The sequence below is a fragment of the Anser anser genome (assembly GCF_964211835.1).
Source record: "Anser anser genome assembly, chromosome: 2".
Taxonomy (NCBI): domain Eukaryota; kingdom Metazoa; phylum Chordata; class Aves; order Anseriformes; family Anatidae; genus Anser; species Anser anser.
Window position 1 is genome coordinate 138,452,214 of NC_139721.1, and position 8,179 is coordinate 138,460,392.

Below are 8,179 nucleotides of genomic sequence, written 5' to 3' on the forward strand. Positions count from 1 at the left end.
TTTTTCTCATTTTCCTCACTGGGAGCTGCACAGATGCTACATCTGATATTTTAAAGCCAAATAGTTTCTGCATAAGCCAGTCCAAAATTATCTTAACAGATCTTCAGCTAAATAAATACCCTTACACTGTTTTATGTCTTGTATATCTAAAGGAATAGCTGGATATTCTTCAAACATGAAGAGTATAAAAGATGGGAAACATCAGTGGGGATAGAAACAAAGGCAAAATATTTCAGGACAAAGGTAATAGCTGAGGAAGGTGCTGAAAACAGGGACTTGGAAAGAAAACTCTGGAGTGACTGAGGCAAAGCTATAGTACCCTTCAGTGCTCTCCACCTAAGAATTGGCAGGCTAAAATAGAATTCAATTTGCACCTCTATCCCGAGATGATAAGAAATTCATTCCAGGAATTACATTTATTCCTGAAGCTTTTCCTCAAGGCTTGTCAAAGAAATTTCCCTTTGACTTGAAATGACCATTTGCCTGAAAAAAAGATGGCATGATACAGCTCATTAAGAAGGTGTTGTATATCAGGTGAGTAAGAGGGAGAGATGTGAGTGAAGGTTACCTTTCAAATTATGTGGAAGATTAAACCTATCTTGAGAAGAAGCAAAAAAAAATCAAAATAGTCAAGAACACTTAAACACCCTGTTTTTCAAGCAGAAATTCAATCTGAACATTGTGCACAACAAGTTCTGTTTTCACTTTTAAAATCATGGTACTTGTACATCAACTGGTTAGAAACAAATGTTTATTTTCTGTCTGAAAACCACACATTTTGCAGCTTAATTGCCTAACAGCTCTTTATTTGTCTTGGATGTAAATTCATAAATTTCTTTTCAGGAATAAACTTGCCTGCAGATGGCCACTATATGTTTCTGGAAATCTTTTTAAAAATGTGTCTATTTAAACTACCTTCAGTGGAAATCTTATAAATAAACAAAGGTTTCAGCTAATTCTTGCAAATATTCTGGAAAGAAAGCCATGTCAGGCCAATAGCATGGAGCTCTGTTATCATAGATTATGTTCTTACTGGAACTTTGTCACTGCAAATACTGGATGTTATCTTTGATTTTGATTATGACTTTTCATGCATCCCATACTTCACTATTTCTGGTAATATAAATAGTTCCTTAGTTGGTATTTTTTCAAAGCACTCCTTGAAAAATCTTTGAACTTTGCTTGGTTTCACTTGGACGTGTTACTTTACATCACGTATTAAGCAATTCTCTCCATTACTTCAAAGTATTCAAATACAGCTGTCCCCACTTTCATAGCTGTAAAATCAAATGTCCAATATACTATACCGAAGCAGAAAAGAACCCTTATTAATTGATTTTAATTTTCTCAGTGTTAGAGGAGGAACCTAAATCTTTGCAGCCAAATTAAAATTCACCCATAGTGCACAGTCCCACAGTGCACAAACACATCATGATTTTCAGAGCAGATGGGTCAGGTCACTTGAGATCCAAAAGCACAAGCATGTTCTATTTGAATTACAGATTGCTTCTTGGGTGGTTGATCATGTGTCCTTTACACAACCTTTCCTACATCCTTCTCAACCCTTTAGAGTCACACCTCATTTCTTAGATAATTTACACTAAGGATTCTCTGGCCGTCACTGTAGCATGTGGGTCCTTGGATGGGGAGTGGCTGTATTTGCTGTTTGCAGTTTCTCACAGGTAAAACATACCTTGGGGATTGAGAAGTACTATTTTAGACAGAGTCAATCATTCCACACAGATGAGAGAGAAGAGGTTATTGCAATTCATAACCTTCTCTTAAGCAACTGCAGGAGAGCTGTCTGCTCTGCTGGAAAAGCAAAGAATTCACAATATAAAATGTCTGTTAGGTCCATGTACGGGAGAGAGTAGTTACTCAAGGCCAACTTTACTACCAATTGCTCAAATCCCGGCTTTGAGGCACTTAATACACTGATAGATGTGCTTAGGTGAGCAGAATATAGTCCACTCCATGGCACCACCCCATCTATATGCAGTTCATTGTTAATATATAGCTAAAACAGGAAACTTCTACAATCAGATAAAGAAAACTCTACAGTATGTGATTATGGCTTGGTCAGATGTGAGCGCCTGTATGAAAAATAATACCTCAGGTTGAATAACAAAGAACAGCTTGTATTTGAACTTGGCTGTGGTGAATTAAAATGAATTCCCCAAGTCCCTTCGCTCATGGTAGCTTTCAATTTTGTAGCATTTTTCAACCCTTTTGCTCTTTCAGGGTCACGAGTGATTAATTTTATTGACTTAATCTCAACCTGATATTTTTACTGCAAATCCTTCCAATGTTCAGAGTATAATTATTGTTTAATGATTTAAATTCATAGATTTTCTTCCTCAGAAATAAAGGGCTACATTTCACATCTACATCTTTAAAGCTATTTTTCTGTTTCTCTTACAAAATGAGCAAAGAACACACATGGGGAAGTTGGGAAAGATTGTTTGTTAGTGACGTATGAACCACTACAGGTCTGTATTACTGATTTTTTGGCCCTCAATTTATAATTTTATAATGAAGTCTGCAAGTAATTTAGTCTTATCCTTGAGGAGGGTGGTAGCAAAAGAATCAATAAAAGAGCCGAAATTTAACCCAGGAAGCACAGTAGTGTTTCATGAGCTTCAGTATAGATCTGCATTGTGCATTCTATGCACCAAACTGGTATTAATATTAATGAAAGTTCACTGTGTATAATGAGGGGAGAATATTCATCCGAGATTTCCAGTACAGCTGAAGGACCCACAGCACTGACTTTGTCCTGAATGTAGAGTTCTGAAAGATATAGATACCTAAAGTAATGGAGACATTTAACATTAAATCTAGCTATTTACAATGAAACAGTTATAACCCTGTTCAGATAGTGTAAGAAAGAAGTATTGCAAGTTTAGTGAAGGTCAAATTTTCAGAGACCTAGTTTCATCTCCATTCATCTCAGAGATACCTGTCGCTTGCGCTCTTTCTGTCAGCTCTTATGTTAAAAGTTAATAACTTTTAAAGTTACTAACTTTTAACCTCAGTACTCCTGTGCTCTGATTGTGCTTACTCATTTTTATTTTTATTTTTATTTTATTTTTATTTTTATTTTTATTTTTATTTTTATTTTTATTTTTATTTTTATTTTATTTTTATTTTTATTTTTATTTTTATTTTATTTTTATTATTTTTATTTTTATTTTTATTTATTTATTTATTTTTATTTCTATTTTTATTTTTATTTTATTTTTATTTTATTATTTTTATTTTTATTTATTTATTTTTTTATATATAGGCTGATTGGTGTTAATGCCGTTCCTATCACTTTTTCTCTCAACTGCTAATATGAAACAGGGTACAAGAGATTTTGCTTCGCCTAAGTGGACACTGAGTAGAGGCACATTTTGAAAATCTGGCCTCCAGAGGTGTTATATTCCATAGGCAGAATAACAACTGATTTATATAAAAACAGTTAAGGCTAATCATGTTGATTAAAATAAATATTATTTTAGTGACTGATTTTTTTTACCTTCTCCATGTCATTGCTTTTGCTCTGCCTCAGATGTACAAAATAAAATATGAAGCTGAGAAAACATGGCAAGAAACCAAGAAGTTTTTTCCCCTGTCTTTTTACCCGGCTAATTACTTTCCAAACATCAAGCTGCCTCCTCAGCAAGTTAGTTCTGCGAAGTCTAGGAAGTTGGATATCCAAAGTGCTATCAAGTTTTCTCTTATGTTCCAGTTACAATTGTTCTAATCAAGCAGTACTGCTGCTTCAATTTACTGCATTCAAAATGGCACTGGAATTTTGTATCCTTTTGTAGAATACCGCTTCTGCCCCCAAATTTACATTTTGGGCTACATGTGGCTGTGGACATGCTCTGTAGCAAAACAGTCAGTAGAAACCTTGACATGAGGCTAAAAGCAGCCTAATCAGCCCCTCTCTGAAGACGGAAAATTGTTCCCTTCTTCACTGCAGCATGGTTGGTGCTTGGCAGATACTTGGCTCATTCTCTTTTCTGGTGGAATCCTTCCTCTGTCATTCCTCAGGAGCCTGGGAAACTCAAATGCTTTTGCCAGTATAACGTGTGTAATGGAGTCACAGTTAATATTGGCAGATGTTTTCTTTTGCCAGTACTCCTTAGGCAGATGCCCTGAATTAAACAAGTTCCTCTAGCAGAGGGATTTTTCTATTGTAGAACTACTCCTGCCCTGGGACTTCATGCTGATACAAAAGTGGGGCAGAGTCCCACTCTTACAGGAATGCTGTTTCTAATGTGTAAAAGTATTTTGAATAAAGGGGAATGAAGTTTTTGTAAACCTCAAAGTATGTGCAAGACTTCATTCTAGAACTTTCTTTAAAATCTTTCTGATCCCCAATGCTAGGTCTTCCTAGCTAGCTATGCACAGTCAGTTTGTAAATAGGTTAACGTAACTATTCCACTTAACTCACTATCCTGTCCCCAAATCATTGTAGCAATATTTTTCATCCTTTCTTTTTCAAGAGGGTGGTATTCACAATTAATAAGAAAGCAGGGGGCAACCTGTGATTCCTGGATTACACAGGCAGTATATGAGACAGAACGTGGACACTGGCTTCTAATCACAGCAAGCAAACTTTGCACGTTTTGTGCATAAGTTAACTTCTCCGAAAGTGAGAGTCAGAGCTTAAATTTCTCAAGTCACATAAAATTCTTACGTCTGAAGAAAAATCCTTCAGCTGGATAAAATCAATCCAAACATTTGGGTTTTAGCAGGCCTTGTTAAAAGTTTGGCCTCAGTCCTGTGTTCCACGGTACCATCACATGCGTTTTGAAGATCTGTAGAGAAACAATTAGTTTGTAACTATCTGTCTATTTATCTATAGAAAAAGCTCATCAGATTCCAGCAAGCTGGATGCATGCGTTGCTGGATGAACTTGTAAGGTCACGTCCTGAATTCACTGCAATTTCCTGGGCAGAATTGAGGCTTTGGTGAAATGGGGATTCAGAGAGACCCTGGTTAGCAGGGCTATTGGCTTTAAATCTGTGTGAGCTGTAGCCTGTAGATCATTCATTTATGATGGTGGTCATTCATAACTGAGAAGGGGGCACATTTTTCAAGTTAGTTTCATCTATGGATCAAAGGGAGAGTGAGAAAGCTGACACTGAGAGAAGAAAAAATTAAAAAAAAAAAAGAATAGTTTCAGAATTTGGAAAAATTGAAGAGCAATGTTTAAATTGGACCAAAGGCAATAAGTTGTGAGTGTTGCTGGTACAGAGGAAGAACACATTCTGAACTTTTCAGTTAATGGAGATAAAACTGAGATTTCCAAGCCAAAATTCAGGGACTGGGTCTAAGACCACTCCAATCAAGGGAATGTGTAAACACTGGGAGGAGTGGAGAAGGCCTGTTTATACTCTGGTCAGGGATTCACACATTCAGATGGTAAGCTCCTGATTAAAAGGTAAGTCCTTCTGTTGCTTCTGGTTTTTGGAAGGAGGCTCAGTCCTATAGTAGACTTGTACAAATTTTTACTTGGAAAATTGCAGCAGTTTCTTATTAGTACAGAATGTGTTTTTTCTTCTGAAAATCAAACCCTCTCTCAAGATTATGATTTTAAATTTAGTAAAACATAGCATTTGTTTGCAGATAAAAAGATTTTCACATTTTGAATACTCATTATATATGCTTGTGGAATGTCAAGTTTGGTGCTTTTCACTGTCTTTATATCACTACAGAGATGGATAATAACTTTTAAAAATGCACAGAGGGACCACGTGTTCAAAGAAATGAAGTCAACTACCCATAAAGATAAGGAGAAATGCTATCAATTTTAAGGGCATTGTTTAGAACCACTGACCTCCCTCATACACTCACAGAGGTTCAAGTCAGCAAGCATTTCACAGATTCTATGTTTGGCAGGTACAATTTCAAACCACATTTTAGTCCTTGCATGTCCCCTAACTCACCTCAAATCTGTCCTGCACTGCCTCCTCCCTCCCTGCCGTGTTACCCTTATGCAAATACTTGGGCTTGTTAGGAGTTCTAATTTTTCCATTTTCACATATAATTGCTGTCTTGTGCTTGCAAAATTGAACAGCCAAACACTTAAAAAGTGGAGCTGGATGATGGATTGAAAGTGTTTCAACCTTTAACCCCACACGTCTGTAAGTCCTGTCCACTTGCATAAAACTGACAAAACCACATTTTTATGGTTTGTTTTCTGTGCAGCAGATCCAAAACAGCTTTTCAGAGGAAAAAGAAAGTAGCTCATATTCTGCTTCAATCATTGTTTAAATAATGAGAGAATTTAAAATTAAAGAAGCATTGTTATTGAAGAAAGTATAAGAAAGGTAAAATGCCTAGCTTTTTTTGCAAACCCAAGCTGAGCAGAGAGAGCTGGCAACTTTGGAAAAATAATATTCTCCTTTCCATTATTTATGTGGGCCTGTATGAATTGGTTAGAAGGTCCTTCAGCATAGGAATTACCACTCACTAAATTCTGCTCTCAGCTTTACAACTTCAATTACTAAATCACAACTGAGAGATTAATCACATACACAAATGAATCCAGCCAGCTCTGACAAAAGTTTCATTTTTCTTAAATCTAAGTTTCACATCAGTTCTTTGCTATATGATCATTTCTGGAGGTCTTTTTGTTACCTGCCACTTTGGCCCTTTATTGTGCTAGATAGACTGACATTTGAACCGCATAAGTAAAGATAGATCAGAAAAGGTGTCCTGATGCATATTAGATAGATAACTTCTAGCATGAGTGTATACAGCTTACAATAATCCACAACACAGACTGTCATCTGTGATCTGTTTCTTTTCACATTTGCGAGACCCAGTCTTTCTGCTTTTCGTACTGTCAGCAATTCTGTTCATCTTTGATAAAAATAGCTAACTAAATTTGGAAAAATCTTAACATGGGAGAAATACTGCATATACCAGCCACTTTCAAAGAAGGTTGAGAAACCTCTTTGAAATTAATGTGCAAGTGATGTTTTGTAGCTATTTATTACAAAGAGGTTAAACTGCACCAGGGAGAAAGGAAAAAAAAAAAGGGGGGAAACTGTAATGGGAAGAAATAATTATTCCTATGAAAATAAAGAAGACTAGATATGTATAAATTACTTTCTGTGCCAGAGCTAAACAGGCCCCTTAGGAAGATAATAAAGGCCTCTTGAACCTCAAAGGCTTCTTGCTGCTTTCATAGGCAGCTTCTTCTATAATACCTGTTTTGTTCAAATTAAAACTCACACTCCTGTTGCCGATATAGAGATCTTTTTAAACCCATTGAAGACATAGCTCTTGGGACCAGAAGTGGAGTAAAACACTCTGAAGAAATATATTTTCTTTCAGAGTGAATTTGTCATTTCTTTAACCTCATCCCACAAACACAAACCATACTGGGAACATTGATAAACATGTTTATCTTCAGAAGAATGTATGATCTGAATAAAATGCTTCTTGCTTTACTGCTCAGAATGAATAGACTTGTAGTGTAATTGCAAATGATAGACAATATCTGTGCTGAAATACTTTAGCTTATTTAAAAGACTGCAATAAAATATATGTCTACACTGGAAAATCTATTTGAATAATGATGAAATCTCTGAAACTAATCACAGCCAGAATGAACAAATGAGTCTGGCAATAAATTGTCTACCAGTATAGCAGTGTAAAGTAAATGGAGACCAATTCTTTAAATAATTGTGTGCCAGCTGATGCTTTTGTTATAAGAGTTACAAATAGATCTCAGATGTCATTATGTTTTTTTCTGTGGTAGTATTAATTTTAAAATCTGTATCAGACTATATGATAATAATTGAAAGACAGCTGTTTGGTTTGAAGAGCACTTACGAAAATGAAGGATGGCATAGTTCCCTGAGGAGAGGGTCTTGATCCCATAAAAAGAGAAATGAAAATCTGAACAATGTCTCTGAAAACTGCACTGCAGGATTATATCTGGAGGAGGAAAAAGAGGTTGCTGCTGATATCAAACCAACGAAAAACCTGATGGTGCAATGAGCACTGGAAGTCCCATGGGATCACACCTTCAGTCTAGACTGGAGTGCTTTCTGGTACCAAATTTATGTTAAAGGACATTGTATTTTATAAGATCTTTGTATTGAGATATTGTGCTATACATGAGAAATAAGAAAGAAAAAGCAACCGTAGAACTGAAAATGATACCGACCTA